Raw genomic sequence first — 25,119 nt, forward strand, 5'->3', positions numbered from 1 at the left:
CAGACTTTCAAGTCACATCACTGTCTTTCACTCAAACACCTTAACTTGCTACAACTACCTCACCAGCTTCTTCTCCCTCAACTCCAGATCACCCACTTTATCCTTTATCAGCCTTCTTACTGTCCTACCCTATAATCTGTCATCTCCCATTATTCACCTGCTAGACCCCTCCAGAGCTCTAACCTAGATCTGCTACAAATCCACAAACCTAAAACTAAGAAAGGATGTATTCTCTATAGCTATAATCTGTCCAAGGCTTGGAACAAACTCCCACTAGAGATCAGGTCACGCAAGCAACTTAGTCAATTCAAGCTAGCCACAAAAGAAAAGAATACCAGTTAGGCCAATGGATCTGCCTCTGTACCCACCCCCCCTTAAACAGATCATCAACCCAAACTGCACACCTCTATCTGCTACCAACTTATGTAACTTTCTAGACCTTGTGTCACATTAACTTCTCTATCCTAGGCACATTACAGACATTCTTATCTGCATAATGTAAGATTTTACATCTGGTGACAAAACTATTGTTAGTCCTTCTGAATGATGTAAGATTCAAAATCTGACAAACAATGATTAGTTTACTGTAGTAAATCCTTGTTTTTCATGTATATGTTGCTTTGAATATTTTCTGTAAACCAGTTGAATGTTTACTTATTTTTGTAATTGTTAATCTGTAAAACATGTGTAGCTTTTCTCCCCGGGGCTCCCCTGAAAAAGGGCTACTTAGCTCAGTCGGACAAACCTGGTCAACAAATGTAAATAAATAAATAAAAATGTCACTCTATAACCAGCTCTGAAATGATTTTTTAGACATTAGTGAAATGATGGAACTCTCACAGCAGTACTTTGTTTTTTAGAAACTGACAGGAAAGATCTCTCGTAGATATCTCACACAACCTTACACCTCATCTTGTCTTGTTGTAGTAAACAATTCAACAATCATCTTGCCTTGCTGTAATAAGTAACTTAACTAGGGAATAGTAAATCTTTAGTCAGTCAAGAAAATATAGTGAGATTAGTTAAGTATTGTTTTTCTGTATCTGTGTGAATCTATCCAACTGTGTTACTTTTTTGTATCTCCGGTGATTGAAACTCTGGTGTTTCAGTATTCTCGTGTTTTCTGTTATTCATTATTAAGTATTTCTGTACCATTTTTCTCAACCTGGAAACATCAAAAATCTGGACAAGACCCATGAAAAATCGGTACAAATATGTATACTGATTAACATAAAATCTGCATACATAATTATGTAACCCTGCCCACTCCTTTGGAATTGTGGGATACCAATATTCAAATCCAAACTGAAGAACAGACAACCAAAATATGGCACCAGAGTCCCCCTGCAGCCATTCCAATATCCTATTACCTGGCTATTTTGCCCCATTTACCATAAACACTAATGTGTGCATACTGCTTTACTTCTATAATGATTATTTGGATTTTATTTTTACATTTTATAGCCAATGCACAAACACTAAGACATCTGCTACACAAAGCAAGCAATACTGTCTTCACAATGAAAATAGACTTAGCATTAAAACTTCTTTGCCCTTGAAACTCACATTCATTGAAACCCACACCACATCCAAAGAAAATGCATCTGGCCAGTGGTGGATAAAGATTACCTTTGGGTTGTTTTCAAATCATAGGCCCCTTGCACACAAAATAAAAAACATACATGCGTTCTTTGATTCACCTTCCTGACTTTATTAAATTATATTCCTTGTACAATACAGCACACTTGTTAGAATTAGAGCGCATTTTACATTTATTGTTTGAACATTTTTTCAATAGGCAATGAAACAAAATGCATGACTCAATAATGACAAAACTACCCAATTCAGAACATTTCCATCATAAATACTTCCACACACAATATATATATATATATATATATATATATATATATATATATATATATGGGTTACCGTTAAAAGATCGAACGTTCAAAACATCGACAAACGGAGATCCCGGTCCATATCATCGACACGTCAGTTGTTCGACACATCAAAATATCGATGGTCAGTTCTTAGACACATCAAAATATCGACGTGCTACTCTATGACATGGATTTCACCGATAGTGTACACAGCAAACACACCAAAGCTAATATCCATTAAACTGTTCCAGTACCCCCAACAAACAGACAATACGTGTATGTAATCAGAATATAAACATAGACATACAACTAAAGTAAGTCCATCACACGTCAATGCTCATTCAAAACACAGAAGTATAGTGCATAAGTCTCTTCTTATCCAGAACAGAAACTTATCCATAATAAAGTATATCAGTCTTACAATATTTCACTGTAGCGCATTACTTTGGCACATTGTAACAGTATTCACAAATAGGTTACATTTTAAGTAGGCAGGCAATGCTGAAAACGAAGTTCAATGGGGTGTACTCTTCTCTATTAGATAGTATACATTGGAATCTATCATGTCTCTCAATCAGTCTCCTTTTCTTCGGTGAGGAAGGTACTCCGGTAACCATTTGCACACGTAACTCATCTATACGGTCCGGCTCCCTACACAAAGCCCTTATGATTACATCTAAATTGGTCACTCTTGCACCCACTAGACACTTCAAATGCCTATGCCAAGCTTCTATCGGGTTTTGTGTCCGTGGTAGGAAAAGTTCATTCAACTCAGACACGTTCCAAAAGTTTATCGGGAATAGTGGTGGAAAGTGGACAGTACCAGACTTACGAGTGCTAAATTTGTGCAGCCTACCATAGATGTAGTAGTCAGTAAAGTACTTAACTAATTCTATACCCTCGTCAGGTACCCTTTCTTTGAGCTTATTAAATGTTGCCACAACTTGATCGTCAGGCAGGAACACCTATGCCACCAATGATTTAATACATAGCTGAAATTGCATATTACTGTTGTACAGTGAACTCAAACCAACTTGCTGAACCTTTCGCCATACATTCTGCCCAAAGTGAAACAAACAGCCCTTGGACTGCACATCATCAAAGTTTAAGCATATACTTTTCAGGGCTGCGATCTCAAAATCACATAGTATATATTTCACACTTTTGACAAAACCGTTCTCGGCCAGTAGAGTGAATAAGGCATTCCAAAGATAGTAATAACATTTTAAAGATTTAGAGCTCATTAGTGCATAAAATAGTGGTACTACCTTACTATATGACCCTAGCTTTAATAGACCATGAATACTATATAGTTGTCTACATGCAAGACCCCTATGGAAATATGTACCATCCATCATCCATATAGTAGCCTTACTGAGATCATACAAATTGTTAACAGTGCTAAATGCATATACCACTGTATTACCGGAAGTATCAGCGATCCATTTAGCAATGAATGCACCGTCCTTTAGCTTGTACCTGCTTACATCTACATTCAATAAATTCAATTCCCTACTTCCAGGGGTGAAATGATATCTACGACGTACTCTTGCAATACGTTGCATTAGTGCTCCTCTCCGTGGTACATTAGACATAGATGCTAAGCTCTCCTCTAGCAAAACACAAGGCATACCTCTGCTAAGCTGTGCTCTTAGTTTGACATCACTACAATAATTGATCTCTATCTCACTTGGGTCACCACTGTGCTGATGCGGTGCAGATTTCAGGAGTTGGTCACCACTACTTACTAATTTAGTTACCGCTCTACCTTTACAACAGCAGGTTAATTTCTCCTTGCAACACCAGTATCTTTTTTCATTCCTGCTTCGTTCAAGGTAATACAAATACCAATCAATATGAAGCATTGCTTTACCCTTTTGTGATGCTGTTGTGTCATATATGCTTCCTATTTCATGCGGACCAGGTAAATCCATATCAGACATTGAAATATGTTTCAAACACTCCTTCCTGGATACAATATTTTCCCTCTCACTGTTTGGCAATTTCGAATCTAGCCACGTAGTGTGTGTTGACTATTTAAATGTCGACCAATTACATTGTCGCACAACTGACGTGTCGATGATATGGACTGGGATCTCCGTTTGTCAATGTTTTGAATGTTCGATCTTTTAACGGTAACCCATACATATATATATATATATATATAAATAACATAGAATGACAGTAGTGTAAGCCATAGGCATTTTGCACAGCTTCTCTCACATATTTTCAATTTCAGTTTTTTTTTTTTTGGGGGGGGCAAAATGCCAAAAACCAAGGACCTGATTGAGATGTACAGTTCACCCCCCCACACCCCAGTCTGATGAGCTGAGACAAAGACACAAACCTCGCCATTCCTTCCCTACCCCCTACCAATTCTAGTAGGCCTCAGAGAATCCCACTGAACTTGGGTCACCTCCTGGGTTGCTGTTAGGGCTTCATCCCTCTGTACCAACAGAGCTGTCTCTCAGTGGATTATTCAATTTGTATGCTATTGCAGATTTTACTTCTATCAGTAACTAAATAATTGCATTGTTTTGGGGATGCGTTTGTATCTATCCAACAAGTACTTCTTGTGATCTTATACAGGACTACATTCAGGCAGAAACCCAGTATTATGATCACATGGGTGTATAATCAAAACTGGTTTAAATGAATAATTTATAGTTAAAAGGTATATGTTTTATTTAACTGGATTTCTCTAATAAGGGCAAGACAAATCACCCAGTAAATGCAGATACCCTAATCTGTGAAAATAGTAGCTGTTTGCACCTATTATATAGCCCTTTCTGTTATTTAACATTTGTTTACCAGGAAAGTCCAACTGGGACAGAGCCCATTTTCAGCAGAGGCCCAGGGAGAAATGCTCCAGGCACATCTTTGGAATGTGGGAGGAAACCAGAGCACCTTTAGAAAACCCACACAAATGCAGGGAGGACATGTAGACACACAGAAGGCAACTCAGCTGAGAATCAAACTGGAGAACATCTTGCTGTGAGGTGACAACGCTGACCACTGTGCCACTGTGTTTTTCCTCAGAAATATTGTCTGTTAAATTAGGCTTTATTATTGTAATATATTTTGGTATATTTGCTAAGAAAATAATATACCTTACAAAGGTAAATTGTAAGTAACTATACAGAAGCATCAATACAAATTAGAAAACACATAATTGCTGTCTTACTGACTTAACATGAAGTGATTATTTTTACAAGTTACAGAAATACACAATTGTTTTTTTTTTAAATAAGGGTACATTATTTCAAACAGGTTGATAGATGTTGACAACTGCAAGGCTGTGTTCTGAATCAAACCTTAAATATTTCAGTTGAAATCGTACAGCATTTGAATTGTAACTTGAACAGTGTACTATATGAAATATGGCAATGAGTAATTACTGATTTCATATCTTGAGTATACTGATAAACTAACAAAGGAACCAAACTAGTGCAAAAAAAAAAAAAAGTAAAACCATGCAGTAGTCACCTCAAAAGGCAAAGACACAGGCGTATACCACAAAAGCTTTTATTATTTAAAAAAATCATTTAATTGCTTTCAATCCATAAAACTGGACTTCATCAGAAGTACCAGGTGTATTCATCTGGGGCATTTTCACACACACACACACACACACACACACACACACACACACACACACACACACACACACACATCAAAACAGTATGATACCTCAATGCAGCAGTCCAGCATGCTTGTTCAAGTAGCTCTGCAAAGAAGTTGAGTTCCTCCATTCCCACATGCGAACATCTGCACAGTTCAGTTCCTCCTTTCCCACAGTCCTTCCTATAGGATACTTCAAAACAGCAGTCCAGCATGCTCGCTCAAGTAGCTCTGCAAAGCAGTTCAGTTCTTCCATTCCCACTTCAGTAGTTAACAGTCCTTCCTCCTGGACAATTCAATTCCTCCTTTCCCATTTGCACTCGCAGAAATCCTTCCAGGGCAAAAAATGGAAATGTGTGCACGTGAGCCCTTGAGCTCAATTCCGATAGGCTGATAGAACTGACGTCATCGCGCACACAATGATGTCAGCTCAAAAAGAAATGAAAAAAAACCCAAAATTTTTTTAAAAAGCTGGGAAAATGAAAGGGTGCCACTCTGGAATTGTGGCACCCCATTATTTGAACCCCAAAATTCGGTAAAAAATGAGTAATTTGGTATGGTTGGGAGGTATGTTCTATACCTTTCATTGTGGCTGGTCTTTTACAGAATATCTTTAACATCTTCAGAGTACTTATGCTTATTTTAGTGTACTGTTAACATCTTAAGAGATTTTTTGCTTATTTTAGAGACACTGTGGCCGCTCCTGAAAGCCTTGCTGCATTGGTCAAACTCTACAATTTGTTTAGTATTAATTTTACTCAGTATAGTTTGGTATCCTTGTAACAGCCTTAGAGTAGCTGACTGGTGACAGCATAATTATCTTATAGTCTGGGCAGAGGGGGCACAGCTAGTAAATCTGTGCCAACCTTTCGTGTGTGTGTGTGTGTGTGTGAAAATCAAATATCCAAGTGTGTGTGTCAGCTACGCAGAACAGGGATACAGAGCTTCAAAGTGGTCAGTGTGTTGTTCCTAGCAGTCATCCCTCACCAGTGTCAGTGGTGAGGACTGAGGCTACTTGATTTCTGGTCTGGAGTAGGGGCCGTCACAACAACTTTTAACAAATGACAAAGTGGATGAAAAATTAAGAAAGTAGTCTATTTCAAGTTCTTGAAAAGAATGAATGCTGTCTATGTGGTAGGTCAGAGTTTTCAAAGGATCTTGCACAATGAAAAATAAAACAACAAAGTTTAGTTGGCAGAGTATTTAAAGATTTTTTTCCCTATAGGTTAATTATCTACTAAATTCCAGTGTCCAGTAAAAAAGTGCATTTTACTGTCACATGGAGTATAAACAGAACATTCTGAATACAGTTGTGATATGCAGAATTAGTTATCTGTACCTGTTTTGGATGCAGCATTTAGGGATTTTTGAAAACTTTTATAGCTACTCTAGAGTGACTATACAAGCTACATACATTTCTCCTTTGCATTACTAAAGTAGTGAAGACAGAAGACTTCTAGCAGCCCGTGAAGAACAGATCTGGTGCCAGAATCATTTTTTTTTCTCATTTCTATAGATCATTGATGAAGTATACCACCCAGCATTCAATTAGAGGAGTGTGATGTCTGACAGATAGGTTCTTATGAAAGTACTTGGCTACCCACCCCTGTGGACCATGTTAGCCAATTCCATTCATTGAGAATCAAACCTTGTACCTTGTTTGTGAAATAATTACTTTGCATAGAGTTTGACTGCAATGTTGTTGGGTAATCATCTTAACCATTATAGCAACCCTACATAAATTTAATGAATAGTAGTTAATATTTTTCTTCTGTAGAGTGCAATAAGCACTCACAATGCATGACCAGATTTTATGCAAGGATTTAAATTAAGTAGTGTAAGTCACTATCTCCATGAACACAGCTACATACTAGCTAGTAACTAATATGTATTGTCCACTGCTGATGGCAGGCATAGACTTTCTTTTTTTTTAATCAGTCTAATTATAACTGATAAATGATCAATCAGACCATATGGTATAGCTTATGATTTATACACATACTTCTTAAACTCTTAGTGGAAGAAGTCTGGACAAAGCTTAAAATAATGGGGGGACAAAGGCCCAAGAATAGGGACAGAATTTAAATATTGCTCTTATAAACTTAAAAAAGTTGATAGAGTGACAGGATATGTGTTAGCATATTGAAGGATATGAATTCTGAAACCCAAATGTAGGACATTGTTTAGTGCCTTTATTCCTTAATGATTTGCCAGAAAACCACAAATTTTATGAGCAACAGACCAAAAATATGAGGCAACAATCAGGACAGTTGAAAAGTGTGTTTATATATCCTGTTCATTCTGTGAATGTCAAACAACAAAGATGTCACAACTAACCACATTTACTGGCATTTAGATCCTTAGACAGAATGGTCTTAATTCCCTATACAGCATTGATGTAAAATGGAAGCTGGTTCTACAAGAAATCATAGCACCATAAAAGCAACAAATCATAGCCTTATAAAAGCAACACTAATGTAGGAATCTCACAGAAAACTGCCTGTCAGTATACTGGTATGAACGGTTTTATTTTATAATGACCTTGGAATTACCAGACAGCTCTGATCTACATATATACTTGTGACTTTCCAAACTGAAACTACTGGACATAAGACAGTTTTTTTTTTATGTAAATATACTCTTGCTATTGACCTCTGTCCATCAACTGTAATATGGGCTGGTTAGGCACGATAAAGGATAATGTTCCCCATGTAGCATTATAGCTGTATTCCATTGGACTGGATGTGTTTAGGAAAGGTTATGGCTTTAGTCATTGCACCCTACTTTACACTTTTAAATTGCTAACAAAAGGAAACACGTGTGCAGTATCTTTCTCTGGAAAAAAACTTTTTTCTAGGATAACCCAAGTATCATTATTGAACTAAGTAATTTTAAAGGTTGAAAAATAAACTGCTTATGTTATTTTGGTAGCAATATGAGATAAAAAAGAAACCACAAAGAAATATGAATATTACCCTACATCTTAAACAGTAATGGAAAAGTTAAGGAACCCTACATAGAAGAGGTGTTTGAGTTAATATTGTATATATTATGTACCTGTAACAGTATAATTCCTTCACTAATTATTTTAGTGCCAACTGTTTAGACCACCTGATAAGAGAGCTTCTTACAGGAGAGACTGGATAGTATAAAGAAGTTAGGAGACATAAGAACATTTAAAAATTGCATAAATGACACAGGAACAATGCTATATTATTTCTACTGAACTTCAAGATGGGCAACATTCATCTGCCATAAAGTTAAACAGATCAAAATGGCAACACATAGGACTTAATTTTTGGTATTCTCTGGGACCATGTCAAGCAAAACAAAGATGTTATGAATCACATACCTCAAGTTGCACTGCATCTGGCTGGTGCTTTTTCCTTTTTAATAACCTATTCTGGTATACAAACCGCTGCTTTGAAGCAGTATACAACATCTTATTTATGTGCAAGCACAATTATCAAGGCATTTTATTTTTCTCTCCTAACCAGAGCAGCAAGAGTGACAGCACTCGGAAAGATCTATTCAATCTACTATGGGATGATCAGACTGACAAAAGTGTTCTATACGCAGCATCAGTTCGAATGGAAATCTACAAGCACTGTGAAAAAACAGATACATAAACCTGTACTCCATATTTAAAAGGGCAGGCATGAGAATAGTGATAATAGTGATAAGGAACACTGTGATGGTACACTCCCGTTGACATTAATTACTAAAATGCTGGGAAAAATTTAGAAAACACAGATACAAGATGACAAACCATGACAAAGTAACTCACCTGGGATAAACAGCAGAGACTTTCATATGAAATGGTTTCCAGGAATCAATGAATATTTCCAAACCATGGGATGCAAATGGATTTCTCATAGACAATATACTTACAGAACACTGATGACAAATTATACCTCCACTAGGGTGATCGAGATCAGTTCAAATATTCCTTATGAAACTTTTTGCCAAATCATGTTATTCAGTACTAAGTATCCCAGTGATTGGGTTATTACAATGGACAGCTCATGTACCTTTTTTTCTCGACAAGAGATTTGGGATGCATGGCTAGGCTTAAAAAGGCCCTTGTGGTCATTAGCCTAGTAAACACTTTTGAACCTGTGGTGTGGACACAGCAAAGTGTTGAACTGAAGAATATGAGCTGAATGTGGAAAGAAAACTGTTCAAATCCCAGACAATGCGAATAATAAAACAGAAATGTAGCAACGGGAAGAAACATTTTAATTCAGTACCAAAAAATCTCACCCTTCTATATCTCTTCTCATACCATTCAAGTTTTGGTATCTGATTCTATACAGAAAAACTGAATAAAAACCTCTATGTTTATATACCTATTTATATTACACAGTATGAAAAAGTAGTCATATTTTAAAGTAGATTTGTTACCAAGTAAGGGCAGGCTAAGCCATATTCCATCAGAGCCACTGATTTTTCTTTAATCTGTGTAGATCAGCCCAATTATATCATCCAGGGCCTCCCACCAGCAAATGGAACTACTCATTCCCCGGCCTACATCTGACATGGTCAGACATTAATGGCTGAGGAAAGAGTTGAACTGCTTGGGTTATCACAATGGACAGCTCATGTACCTTTTTTCTGTATTTTTCTTTTGCTCTGTACTCATTCTTTTCCTGTTAAGGAACATGTACAAGAAATGCAAAAATTCACGCAGAGCGAAGACAATCAGACTGACTAAATGTCTAATGCTTCCCTTAGAGGCTTCCTGTCCATGTTGTACTGGGAGTATGAACACTGAAAGTTGTACCAAGGATCTCCCTGAAATCCTCCCCAGCAAGGTCCATGAGCATTAATAGGTTCATACATCCATAGGAGATTACTAGGCTAAAGGCTTAAGATGCCTTACAAGCCTAGTCATTATTACACAAATTTTATCTGATTTTTTATCCCTATGGACTAGACAATGGCTTAAGTTTGTGCTTATGCCTCTGAGTATTTTACAGACTGCTCTTATCCAGAAGGAACATGGCTTCCACCCCAGGAGTGAATTTATGATTTTCCATTCATTGATCCAAACTGTGTTTGAAGAGGGCCAGAAGGGCTCTGCTGTATGTGAATAGGAAGTCTGTTCCAAAGAAGGGGTAACCTTTGTGACATATATCGGTCTCTAGAGCATGTTTTCTTCGAGTAACAGATCAGGTTTAGATCCATAGATTAGGTGACACTTGTGCAGTTTGTCTTGTGAATGTGCAACAGTTCCATCAAGGATGGATTTGTGAGTGCCTTGTAGGTTAGGCATAGGTCACCCCTTAATAGTCAGTAGGAGACAGAATAAAGGGATAGAGTTTTTAGTCTATCCACGCAGGACATGTTGTTTACACACTGCATTTTTTTGTGAGGAAACTGAGGCCACTCCAACTGTTACAAGTATCTAGTCAAGCACATGCCAAAAGGTGCATTGTACTTTATTATTGGTCTGATGAGGGTGGAGTACAATGGAAGTATAACTTCCTTGAATCTAGATGCCATGCTTTATTTATAGGATGTGCCACATAGCAGGACTTCAACACTGTGAACATATGTCAAAGATCAGGCAACTATCTATCTGTGTACCTAGATCTCTCACCACTGGAGTCCACTCTTAGGGATGTGCTATTAATGTTGCAATTTGAGGGAAATTTGACTTCCCACAGGGTATGATTATGCATTTTTTTTACATTTAGTTTCAGGCCATGGCTCTGGCACCAATCATTTGCCTGAGTCAGACTCTTCAGAAGCATATCTACATCATTGGGTGATTCAGTGATTGCCGCCAACTTGCAGTCATCAGCAAAATTAGTCAGCCAAAGGCCTTCTACATTAGCCTTGACATCAGAGAAGTATATTCCAAACAGAAGAGGTTCCGGTGTCCTGCCTGTGAGCCAATTTGCTATCCATCTGGTGACATAAGAATTTATGCCCAATTTTGTGAGTCTATCTATAATAACAGAGTGGGGAATTGTGTCAAATGCCTTAGTCAGGTCAAGGTAGGTAGCATGCTCTATTTACCTTCATCCATGGCCCAAGTGACATTCTCAAAGAAGTCCAGATTGAACAGGCATGACCTGCCCTTGACAAAGTCGAACTGGGTTGGGTCCAGTATTTATAGGATTCCTATGTCATTATTTATCAGGTAGATGATTTATTATTTCTATGGCCTTGCATAGATAGAAAAACTAGTCAAACTTCTGGGTCTGTAATTTCCTGGGTGTGTTGATGGTCCCCCTTTATGCAGAGGGATGATTGTCATTGTCCTCCACTCCACTGCAACAAAGTCACTCTGGAGGTTGAGGTTAAATTGAGAGCCTAGTGGGTCTGATGGGTCCTGTTTCAAGCTATGTAAGAGGTATCCTGGCATATCCTTTAGACCCATTGAAGCTGTGTTTTTAGCTTTAGAGAGCATGGTGGTGACATGTTCTTTGCTGATAACTGATAGAAGAATAGTGGAGGGGATTTCTTGAGAGGTAACCAGAGGTGAAGGGGAGGTGAAATTTGAGCTGAATTTATTGGCCAGCAGATTTGCTGCATCTTATGGCTGAGAATAAGTGACGTCACCTACAACTAATTTCCTACTCCTCTCTCAACCAGGTCATCCACTATCTAGGCTGCTAACTGAGGCTTACCCCAAATAATTCAAAATATTGCTGACATGTTATATGTCAATTTCCCAAGGAATTTTATGGTCACAATATAGGCTTATACACATCAAGCGTTCACAGGTTGCTCTTGTACATTAGAGATATGGGTGTTAAAGATAACCCAACGATTCCCCCAACATCTTATTCTCTGTGTCTCTTTGCACAGCAATATAGGGGTAAAATGTGACTAAAGCATATTAGATTTCAGCCTCTACAAGGAATAGCACCCATTTTATGGATCCAAACGTAACAAACATACATAAGTCTAAAATTCAGCAGGTAAGACAGAGACTACGAAAAAATGAACATACGTGTAACAGTGTTTCATGTGGCCAGTAGCTGAGGCAACAGGTAAAATTAAGAGTACTTTAAAACAAGATTTATTTGTTTTTTTTTTCTGCTATATCATTCATTTTTAAACTTTGAAGAAATGGAGATGGATCAAAATGCCTTAGTAAAAAATGAAACAATGTTATCTATGTCAAATGAATCCGTCAAGTTTAGCACAGCATGACAGTTCACACCGACCAGGCAAAACAAATCTGAGGTTAGTCTATCATAACTAAAGATAAATCACTGACAAAAGTCCATTTCTCTCATGTTTCATAAATTGTTTTAATTGCACTAATAAAACAAAGACAACAAATGCATGCAGCTGCACAATCTACCTCTAATGTTTGGTCTAAGATGAACCGTGAGAACCATGGGTATATGGCTGTATTCCTCAAGTCAGTGAAATATGCTGTAAACCTTAATATCATAAAGAATGCGTCAATCTTTTCATATTGTACAGTTGCTTCCTGACTGGAATTTAGTACCTGCTAGGCATATATACCTTAGAGAATGAAAAAATAGTAAAAATTAACTGACTAAACAACATGGAATTTGGTATAAATTGCACTTAACACTATTTGTAGCACCACTACATATTATGATAGGAATCAGAATTGCAAATGTTCCGCAAAAATTATGTTGACGACATTTCACTTTCCTTTTACCCCGTACATTCTTAAAGTGGAAAATGTACAATGCCTGTCCTAATGCTAAAGAATCAGCTGGCTGAAAAGTATTTTCTCGTGTGAAAAGATTTTAAATTAGCAAGTTTCTATCTTCTGAACACCTGACCTATCCATATTCTGTAATCATTAAATGTTTCTGCGTTGTTTAGTGCAGATAGGTTCACTGTCTGAGTACTTTTAGTAAAATCTTTACAATAATCATTCTTATGTGACATATCCCAAGGTAATCATATTCTACAAATTCCTTTTGAAAAGATTAGGTTGGCACATCTTGTACATTATAAAATAGTCATTTTGATAGATTTCTAGAAATTTCTGATTATGCCACAGGATGGCCTTAATATATTCAGAGGGGATCTTGTCAGCTGAGTATCGACCTTGCTCTTTTTTAGCATATTAAAATCGATTAATAAGGACTGTGACTGCAGTTTGAGCAGTTGCTATTCTGTTCTCCTTGAAAAAGAAACACAGCACTGTATCAAACTGGGACTTGGCCCCAGAATACAGATAAAGGCCTATGGACTAACTTCAGATCACCAAAAGAGGAATGCTTTATTTTCACATATTTATTGCAAAATACATTTAGAGTGGATATAAAAAGTGTACACACCCCTGTTAAAATGCCAGATTTTTGTGATATAAAAATAAATTAGACCACAATCAATCATTTCAAAACTTTTCCCACCTTTAATGTGACCTATAACCTGTACAATTCAATTGAAAAACAAACAAATCTGTTAGGGGAAAAAAATATAAAAAATAAAAAATGTACAATAGGTTGGTTGCATGCTTAAATGAATATTTTGCTGAAGCACCTTTTGATTTAATTACAGCATTCAGTCTTCTGGGGTACAAACCTGCCCATCAATTAAAGAGACTCTGATTAACCCCAAATAAAGTACAGCTGTCCTATTAGGATTTTCGTGACATTTACTCAGTTGCCTGCTACAGCAAAAGTCGTGGTGCCCAGAGAACTTACAAAGCATCAAAGAGATCTCATTTTTGAAAGGTATCAGTCAGGAGAAGGGTACAAAAAATTTCCACAGCATTGGATATACCATGGAACACAGTGAAGACAGTCATGTAAAAGTGGAGAAAATACGGGACAACAGTGACATTGCAAAAAACTGGATGTCCCTCTAAAATTGATGAAAAGACAAGACAAAAACTGGTCTGGGAGGCTGACAGAGACGTACAGCAACACTGAAGGAGCTGCAGGAATTTCTGGCAAGTAATAGTTGTGTACTACATGTGACAACAATCTCCCATATTCTCCATATTTGTGGACTATGGGGTAGGGTTGCAAGACAGAAGCCTTTTCTTACACAGAAAAACATCCAGGCCTGGCTAAAATTTGCAAAACAATACACAGAGTCTCCTAAAAGCATGTGGGAAAATGTGCTATGGTCTGATGAGACCAAGGTTGAACTTTTTGGCCACAATTCCAAAAGATACATTTGGCGCAAAAACAACACATTGCATCACCAAAAGAACACTATCCCCATGGTGAAGCATGGTGGTGGTATCATGCTTTGGGGTTTCTTTTCTTCAGCTGGAACTGGGGCTTTAGTCAAGGTGGAGGGAATTATGAACAGTTCCAAATACGAGTTACGTTTGGCCAAAAACCTTCAGGCATCTGCTAGAAAGACCAAGATGAAGAGGAATTTCACCTTTCAACATGACAATGACCCCAAGCATACATCCAAATCGACAAAAGAATGGCTTCGCCAGAAGAAAATTAAAGTTTTGGAATGGCCCAGCCAGAGGTCAGTCCTAAATCCAATAGAAAATCTGTGGGGTGACCTGAAGAGATCTGTGTACAAGAGATGCCCTCGCAATCGGACAGATTTGGAGCACTTTTGCAAGGAAGAGAGGGCAAATATTGTCAAATCAAGATGTGCCATGCTGATAGACTCCTACCCAAGAAGACTGAATGCTGTAATTAAATCAAAGGTGTTTCAACAAAGTATTAGTTTAAGGGTGTGCACACTTATACAACCAGCTTATTGTACTTTTTTAATTTTTCATATTTTTCCCCTAACAGATTTTTTTTTGTTTTTCAATTGAATTGTACAGGTTATAGGTCACATTAAAGATGGGAAACATTTTGAAATGATAAAAAAATTAGACACAATAAATATCACAAAAACTTGGCATTTAACAGGAGTGTGTACACTTTTTATATCCACTGTATAAGCCAGTCAATGCTGTGAAAACAGCCTTTATTTCAAAGTATATAAATATTAAACTTAGAAATTGAAAACGGTGAGGGTATATGGTGCTTCGGACTGCCTCATAGAAAGAAGAAAGAATAAAATAATTTTAGTGCGTGTGAAGTGCCAATAATCAATAATTTGTAACCTGACAGGTATGAAAACAAGACTCAGAGGTGTGAGAGTGTAAGATACAAACTTTTCATCAAAATGAAATTAAAAAAAGTTTTTATTAAATATTTTAAGTTGCAATTATAATGACCTGTGTGGCAATACTTTTTTTTTGCATTTCTCTGCTTTTTTGTCCATGGTTCAGCTAAAAAGTTACCCCTTTACATTTTTTTTGTTGTTCTGAGACCTTAGGCATGTAGCCTCATGAGTAGTTGTGTGAAGATTGTGTACAATCACAAGATTTTAATAATATTTATACATTATACAGCACTTCTATTTTCATATTTGGGCGCCACAATGGTGCAGCAGTTATTTTTGTTGCCTCACAGCAAGAGGTTCGCTTGTTCAATTCTTGGCTGTGCTGCCTTCTGTGCAGAGTCTTCCCTTCTGTGCAGAGTCTGCATGTCCTCTCTGTGTTCGCATGGGTTTCTTCTGGGTGCTTCAATTTCCTCTCACATTCTAAAGACATGCATCTGGAGCATTTTTCCCTGGGCCTCCGCTGAAAATGGGCTCTATCCCAGTCAGACTTTCCAGGTAAACAAATGTTAAATAAATAAGTAGAATTACACATAAAAAGATAGTTTTTGTACTTTGAACCCAGTCCAGTCTGGGGTCTCAATCAGTCCTGTAGCTTCTTTCACAGTCGTGACTGGACTATGATCTACTGCCAGATTTGAGCAACATTTAATCATTTATCACAGCATCGATGTTAAATTTCTGCATAGTCTGGTACCTTAGTCTGCGAGAGGATTGCAGTAGTAGTATTGTGAATTTTGCAACAGGGTTTGTGATTCAGTGCTTTTTATATCATTATATACTTGCTTAAAGTTGCATTCCACTGTCTTTCTGTTTACCTTACTACTGTTTTTCCCCAAGTTTTGAGTCTGCCCTACTCCTCACTGGACATTAAGCTAAAAGCTTCTGAAATTCTAACCACAGGACTTGAGTTCCAGTTTGAATTTTCCCAACTTTTCTACCCTTCTCTTGTTGTGGTTCTAAAAGGTTATGCCTCTAGCTTCTGCCCCTTATGGTAATCTGACCCCTCCTTCCACTTTTGCATTGCTACTGTATGTTGTGTAACTTATTTAAGTACTTTCCTACCTATTGCTTTTCATATAGTCATAATACTAAGTGTCTACCTACCAAAAGAATATTGCACTTAAGTAAACCTCCCTCACTACAAATTGCCTCCTGCTCATATTCTCAGAGCTTCCATCTGCTTGGCATCCTTGACACACACTGAAGGGGTCCTGCGTTAATCCTGCTCCATCCTTGGGAGATAATTGAAGTGCAAAGCAATAAAACAAATCTTCTAATTGTTTAGAGTGCTGCTATTTTTTTGTGTTATTTGTTGATTTTTCCTTTAAATATTTCTAGAAGTCCCCAGTATTTGAAACTGCCTTGTCAAAGTAGTTTAAGTTGTTTTGTTGTAGCATTACAGTCACAAGCAATATTTCTTGGTGAGATCATCAGTGCCCTGTATGGACACAAACCACTGGAAAGTAAATTGTATCTATAAAACTGAAACCTGTAACTTGGTGTGACACACAGACCAACCTATGATGAGGCACTAAAAAAGCAATCTTCCCAAACCTCAAAGACCTCTTACGATTATGAGTGACAACTCCTATCCTCAGCAATCTCTAAAGCACTCACCAAAAGCAAAACCCAATTCCACACATATACCTATACCCAGTGGAGCCCCAAGATTAAAGCCCATAAGGCAATCCAACACATTACCTAGAGGCTAGAACTCTTTTCAAAGGGGTACTCCATTGTACAATACACAGATGCTCCACTCACTGGACTGAACAAGAAGAAGACAACGGTTAGTCGCTTATCTACAGCCAGGATCTGCCAAGTTACTTACACATAGAAGTCACTATATCACAGGTACCAGTATGATTCCATCAGAGTCCATGTGGGCATTAATGACCTGAAATGTATTTTCCTGGACTATATGAAGAGAGATATTATTGATATATCTGAATATGTATCTCAAGCAAGAATGTGCTTTGCATTAAACAGCAGTCTATCTTCACCAAGGATGATGCCACAGTAGAAACAAAAGATGATTCACTTCAATAATGTCCTTAGTTGTTGGTGTCTTTCTAGGGGTATTCAATATCTGTCAGCATGGGTAACAAACCATGTTGCTTTGCAAAGGATGGTCTGCACCCGTCTCTTTTAGGCTTCAAAATACTCGCAAAAACTTTATCCACCCCATTAGAGACTTTTTTAGGAAATTCCAATTTGGCAAACTTGCAGACATAACAAATAAAACCCAAAGAAACCTAAAGGTGTTAATACTCAATGCTAGGCTAGGACCATAAAAGGGAACTCCACACCCTGCAACCTCTCTTGGAGAATATAAACACCTGTGCCATTACTGACACATGGTTTAAATACACAGAAAGTACTCCAGCAGTGCAAGACTTCACTACCTTCCACATATTTAGACCTTCAGCTGCACAGACAGGGACAAAAGGCGGAAGAGTCTCAATTTATATTAGCAATGAGCATAACACTGCATTGGTTAATTAGGACAATGCCCTGGAATGTATCCCATGTGCAAAACACCATAGAGCAACTCCCATATCATATCCTAGCAAGCTATGGATCATCCTCCATGTCCCTAGCATTCCATATTTCATAACAACACCTACTGGATATACTCATCATTAAATCGAATACCCTATTCATGGGAGACTTTAACTGGATCTATATTATAATGTTGACAAGTGAAAATGTCAACTCTGACTTGTTCGACACCAAAATGTCAAACTACAATATTACTGAAGGGCCAAATCACCGATTTCTTGCCAACAGAAAGAAATCGGTTGGCCAAGCACCAATGCCACACAAAAATAAATATATTTATGTAGGGGGCTTCACCCCCACACCCCCCAACATGGGGGGGGGCTGCGCCACCCACATACCCCCTAACTAAATATTCTAACTTCAAGACTGCACTATAGTCAGGGAAAGGGAAGGTGTAAGAGAACAGCCAACTGATTTCTTTCCGTTGGAAAGAAATCGGTGATTTTGCCATTCGGTAATCTTGTAGTTCAACATTTTGGTGATGATCAAGTCAGAGTCAACATTTTCACTTGCCGACATTATAATATAGACCCCTTTAACTACCCCTCTATAGACTGGGAAGCATACATGGCCTCATACTCACAGGCAGAATAATTCCTGGATGTTATTAACACAAATACCTCTGACCAGATAGTGCACACACCCACCAGAGGTTCATACATACAGTTCATACATACATACAGGACCTAGAACTCACCAATTTGGGAGAGTGCTGCACTTAACACAGACACACAAAGCTGTCTCCTTTGAAATAAAAATCAACTTTGCAAATCCAGACAATCCAGTAACAGTTAAGGAGTACTGCAAAGCAAACTACATCCTATTAAATGATAGTTTGTTAAAATGCAATGCCAGTCCCAAACTTGGTTCACAACAACCATGTAAATGGGTATATAGAGGCTGCTGCACCGACTAGAAGTAAGCTTAAAACAAATTTTAAAAACAAACCACACTGGTGGAATCCTACCTTAAGAGGATATATAACAAAAGGAAAAATTCATGCCCAAAAACAGGTATAGGAACTCTTTAAACTAAACAGGAAACTAAGAGAACAAATTAAGTCTAACAAGGCCAGTTACAAGGTCAGAATAGCCTCACAAGCTAAAGACAACCACAAGGCCTTCTACAGTCAAAGCCAAAATTACAAAGGCAGTACACATCAGTGTGCTAAACTGGAGGTAAAAATTGTATCATCTTCACTGAGACACAGTGTATTTGTTGACTGAAAATTCAGCTCAAACTCCAGCCCCAACCCTCCCAAGAAATACTTACAAGCATAACACATCCAACTGTTAACAGGGAGCAAGTCCTTGTGGCACTCACTAAGGCCACAAACACAGCCTCAGTGAGGTCCCCCAATATCCCTGGATGCCAAGTGGTCCTGATAAGTCATGTATCAACCTGAGTCACTTTGCAAATACAGTTCCAAAACAGGCTTTGTACCATGAGAAACTACCGATTTGTTACTTTGATTACTCTAATATGCATTTAGGATGGAAATGATCAACAAAGACATCAGCAACCTTTAGGCATTCGACTCAATCCAGTTTGGCTTTGTCAAAGGAAGGTAATGTCTACTAAACCTGGTGGACTTCTTGGAGAAGGTCACCAAGGCAATGGATCAGGAGAAAATGGTGCATACCACCTACGTGGACCTGGCTAAGGCGTTTGATACCATACCCCACTCAGGTATAGTTGGCAAACTCACTGAACTGGGCTTAAACCCCTGCATAATTCACTGGATTGCAATCTGGCTCACAGGCAGGACCCAGGATATCAAGATCGGAGACATCACCTCCACTAAGATACAAGTCGGGCCTCCATGCGGAGATCGCTCCTGTTTGGCATCTACTTCTCGGAGTTAAAGGCTAATGTCAAAGGCCTTTGGTTGACCAAGTTTAGAGATTACTGAAAAATTGGGAACTCTTCTCCCCAGATACAAACATCTTACAAGAAGGTTTAAACACAGACAAACGACTGATGCCAAAGTCACAGACTAAAACTCAGTGCCAAGACATGCATTACAGTGCCTTTTGGGAAAACTGATAGCGAGGCTAATTACTCTCATCAATAAGACACCCCTAGGAGTTGATCAGGTTGTCCAGGTTCTGGGGACATACAAAGACAATACTCTGGCATTTGGTCAACATGATAGTAAGTAAATCATTCAATGTCACCCAAGTTATAAGTAAGGGCATGGTATCTAGGTCCAACAAACTCATATTTTATTTGGACCTTATTAGACACATCACTGAGTATTATGCCTTCTTTGTCATTTACCTGACCAGACAAATGCACCATTTGGAACAACTAAAAGATTATTTACCAGGAGAATGCAGGGTATAACATATTGTCCTATATGGATCACTGTAAAGTCCTATCTCTGTACTGTGTCTTCTACAGGTTACTGAGAAGCAATCTATGTCTGGCATACAAGGCAACCACAGATCCAGCTGTGATGGACCTTTTAAACAGCTGCTAAATGAGCAGCATCAGAACCACTAGATCCAATGATTTAAATTTTGCTTGTGACATAAAAAGACATGCTGATGAGAACATATATGTGTCTAATGGGATCCCCATGCTCTAGAACAGGCTCACCATCCATGTGAAGCAGAGTCCATCACCAACCCTATTTAAGCATAATCTTGACCAATGGATGAGATACCAGAAATTCACCTTAGGTCTGGCCCCCATGGAAGACAGAGGCAGACAGTAATGATCAAACTAAAACCCTCTAGAAACTTCCTAACATACCCCCCCCAATAAATACCCATGAAATATAGGGAAACAACTGGGTTGGTTTGCACAGCTAAGCTTGCAAAGGCCCTGGTGGTCATTAGCCTAGTATACACCTATGGACCTATTGTATTCTTTTCTTGTTCTGTATAAGTTTAACCTATCTAATGCTGTGACTGAAATAAATATAGGCATTCTAGAAATTATGACCATCATTCTAGTCTACTGAATTTGAAATGTGTTATTTACATTTGGTGCAAATGCTATTGATGAGTAAACATAAGAGGTGACAATCACTTTTTTTAGTTACCTGAAAAGCAAGAATACAGTTTTGTGAAATAGATTACCACTGTTAGCACCTTTCCTGTCATGCCCGGAATAGGAAATCAAAGTAGTAATAATAAGAGAAGTGGAGCTCATGTATCAAGCTGGATAAGGAAAGATAAATGACAGAACAAGGGAAGTGCACAGAACAATGGCAGCACAGGTAAGTAGCCAGGGTAACCTGGTCTGATCTGCCTTCAAGATGGAGGTAGCAGAAAGTGATTGACACAGGAAGAGACAAGTGTTGTTAGAAGACAGGAAACAGTACATGTGAGTAATGTCACCTCACAAATTTTAAAAGTTGCTACAAGTCTGAATTCAGTTTTCCTCGATGACAAATATTTCATTGCCTCCAGAAAATCTCACTCTTATCATCAACATTAAATTATAGAATACAATGCTCCATTTGGTATGTACCTCTGAAGACATCTGCAACAACTGGAAAGGCCGCAGAAATACCTCACTAAAAGAATCACAGGCCTAAAGCAGATGCCCTATGCTGACACCTTAAACTCCAGCTATACTCTGTTGCGTATGGTCTACTCAAGAGGTGATCTCTGCTTAACATACAAGGCCATGTCAAACCCAGAGCTGTTGGACATGCTACACTTAAAGAAATCCCAATCCCTCAGAGCCAAATGCACCAGGGATCTAAACCTTGTCGTCACAATAAACAAAACATGCTGGAGGGATAGGTTCCTGACCCAGAGACTCCCCAGACTCTGGAATAGACTGCCCATACATGTCAAGCAGAGCACCTCCTTGGCCCTCCTCAAAAGGAACCTTGACAATTGGATGGAAGAAAGGAAATTCACCCCGGGGATCATGTCAGTCACCCTGCTAGACAGGGGTCCAGGGAAGTAAATATTATGGGAAGAAATATCCAGGGAATTGTGATGGCTAGGCTTGTATAGGCCCTAGGGCTGATAGGTTCATAGGTTGGTACTAGGCTATGATAAAGTCAGGTAAGGAAGAGTCAAAGGTGAGAAACAGCTGGAAATTTAGCAACACAGAATGTAGTGGCAAAGGAACATCTCAAAATATAGCAAAACAGAATTCAGCAATTTTTCAAATGACCATGGGACCTGCTGGCAAAGGCATTGGTAGCCTCTAATAAGAGGCTTGGGAGGGATCCAGGTGAATAATGGAGACTAACAGGAATCAGGATGGCAGGCTAGGTGCCAGCTTCAATAAGAAGTTTTCTGCCCACAATAATTTGGCTTTATCAAGGCCTGCCAAATCTTAACTTCTTCAATGCAAGCTGTCAACAGTTGTCATGCTGTTCACAGAGGTTATCTCAACCTGACCAAGGCATCCAACGTATACAACATGCCAGAACTGTAAGGAAGCCATATGTCTTCAACACAGATCGTTAGGTAGTAAGATAGTCAGTTGGCTGAAAAAGCAGAATTCATATAATTTGTGTGGACGCTGCCTGTTCAGATAGTGCTATGGTAAGCAGCGCAGTCCTTCAGGGGTCTGTACTGAGTCCTCTACTGTTGGACATCTACTTCTCTATGTTCTGCTTGTCTCCTTACAGAGGAAGGTTTTGTTGCTGTACCTGAAAATGGCTTTCGGTGAATATGTTTTTACACTGTTGTCCATTGGTGGGAATCTTATATGATCTATTATCATGAATCTGCGTGAAACCATTAGTTTTCAAGTTGTGTAGTTGTGTTTTTTGCTGCGATTGCATGTGTATATCCTAATGTATGGTTACGTAGATGATGTATGAAACGTATTACGTTTGTGTGCATGCTGGCTAATTGATTGCTGTCACATCACTGTCTAATGATGCATCATTTCTCTTACTCTGCTGAGGACTACTGGAAATGTTATTTCACTACTCATGCTGCAGCAGTTTAAGTGCCTGTTTCGAATGTTATTTTGGTGTTATGAGTGTTCTAAATGCAATACTGTGTCTCTGAATGTTCTGATGTCTCCAAAGAACGTTCTCATTGATTGTAATGTAACACCTTTACTTAGATTGTACCGATTATCATTTACTAGTCTGATGCCTCTGATGACAGCTCAATCTGCTATACGGACAGTGATGGAACATCTTTATTATACAGCTGTTAGCCTTTCTTTTTCCCAGTCATGTCTGAAAAAGGACCATGTTCCTGCTCACTTACTGAGTTAACAAACATTAAATAAAAATAGATAAATATAAAAGCTTAATATAAGTAAAGGAAAAGCCTGAGAAAAACAGCCCAGTAGGCAAAACATTAAGGCAGCAGAGTAATGGAATTAATGCAGTAACAGTTAAAGCATAAGAGTAAACAGAAATGGAAAATATGACAGAAGAAGACAGCCAGAAAAAAGGGGCAAAGAAACAGGAAGGAGGGAAAACTGAGGAAAGGTATTAGACTTGTACTGAAAAGCTTTTCAAACCACCTGACTACAGCAGTAATATAGGAGTATAAAACCATGCAAAAAAGTAAAACAGGTACTTGTGAATGAAGCAATGGTAATACATCAAAAGTTAAGCCACAAATAAACTACTCAAGACTTTTCTTCTGCAATATATATATTTTATATATATATATATATATATATATATATATATACATACATACACATATACATACACACACACACACACACCTTTTTTATTTATTATTATTATTTTTTTTCATGTGATTCTGCTTGAGGTTTCCCTAATTTTACAGGTGATTTGTTGCTCAATAAACCATTCTCACGGTGTACAAAGTGGTCATGAACAACACAAGGCTGCTCCTTTGAGTAGAAGAAAGAAGCCCTGTCTGTTACTGGTCCCAACATCTGATAGTAGAAGTCCCATCCTACCCAACCTATCTCAGGAGGTAAGAATGTGGTTTTCCCACACAGCCAATTCCTGCAGAGGAGACCAGGGATTTTAACAGTGTATAATCTTATCTCGAATGGATACAGTAAATGTTTATAGAAAGTATGTGATGGTGACATTTCTTTTCATACGGGTTATTAGGGATGGGATTTTAACACTGTATAATTTATAATTTACAAGATGTGCCACCATAATCTTTTCAAAAGGGATTTGTAAAATATGCTTACCTTGGAATATGTCACACAAGAATGATTATTGTAAGGATGTTACTGTCCAAACAAAGAATCAATTGCAGCCCTTCTGCACTAAACAATGCAGAAAGGTTTAATGATCACAGAATATGGATATGCCAGGTTCTCAGAAAATAGAAACTTGCTAATTAAAAACTTTTAACATGAAAAAAATACTTTTCAGCCAACAGAATCTTTGTTTCAACCAGGACTGGGACAAACATTGTACATTTTCCACTTTAAAAATGTATGTGTTAAAAGTAAAGTGAAATGTCATCAACTTAATTTTTGCATTACATCTGCAATTCAGGTGGATATTGTAATATGGAACGTTGCTACAAATATTGTTAAGTACAATTTATGCCAAATTCCATGTTGCTTTGTCAGTTCATTTTTGTTAAGAGTTTTTACTATTTTTATGTTCTAAGGGATACTAGGGATGCCTAGCAGGCACTAAATTGCAGTTATCAAGTAACTGTACAATATAAAACCTCAGCTTTGGCCGGCTAAGAACTTGCTATATTCAACTGGACGTATAAGAGAATTTAAGTACCTTTATCTGCTCTTTTTTTTCCCAAAAAATACAGTATTTAAATTGATTTTAACTGTGTGGAAGGAATATTAATTGAACTGGAAGTTTTCACTCTGCTCTTCAGTTAGTCCCACCCGCCCTCCCTGTTTTTGTTTTGGTGTTAATCTTAGTGACCTTGCAACTGCCCGCCCCTCTTGTAAATTTGTGTTTGGATAATCCTTCTGGGCCCATCTCATTTGCTCACTCAACTGAGTGCAGTGAGATCATATTCTGATTTCAGGCACTCCTACTGTGTACAAAGAGAGC

The sequence above is a fragment of the Protopterus annectens genome, chromosome 1.part2 (genome assembly GCF_019279795.1).
Source record: "Protopterus annectens isolate FY-2018-M chromosome 1.part2, PAN1.0, whole genome shotgun sequence".
NCBI lineage: Eukaryota > Metazoa > Chordata > Ceratodontiformes > Protopteridae > Protopterus > Protopterus annectens.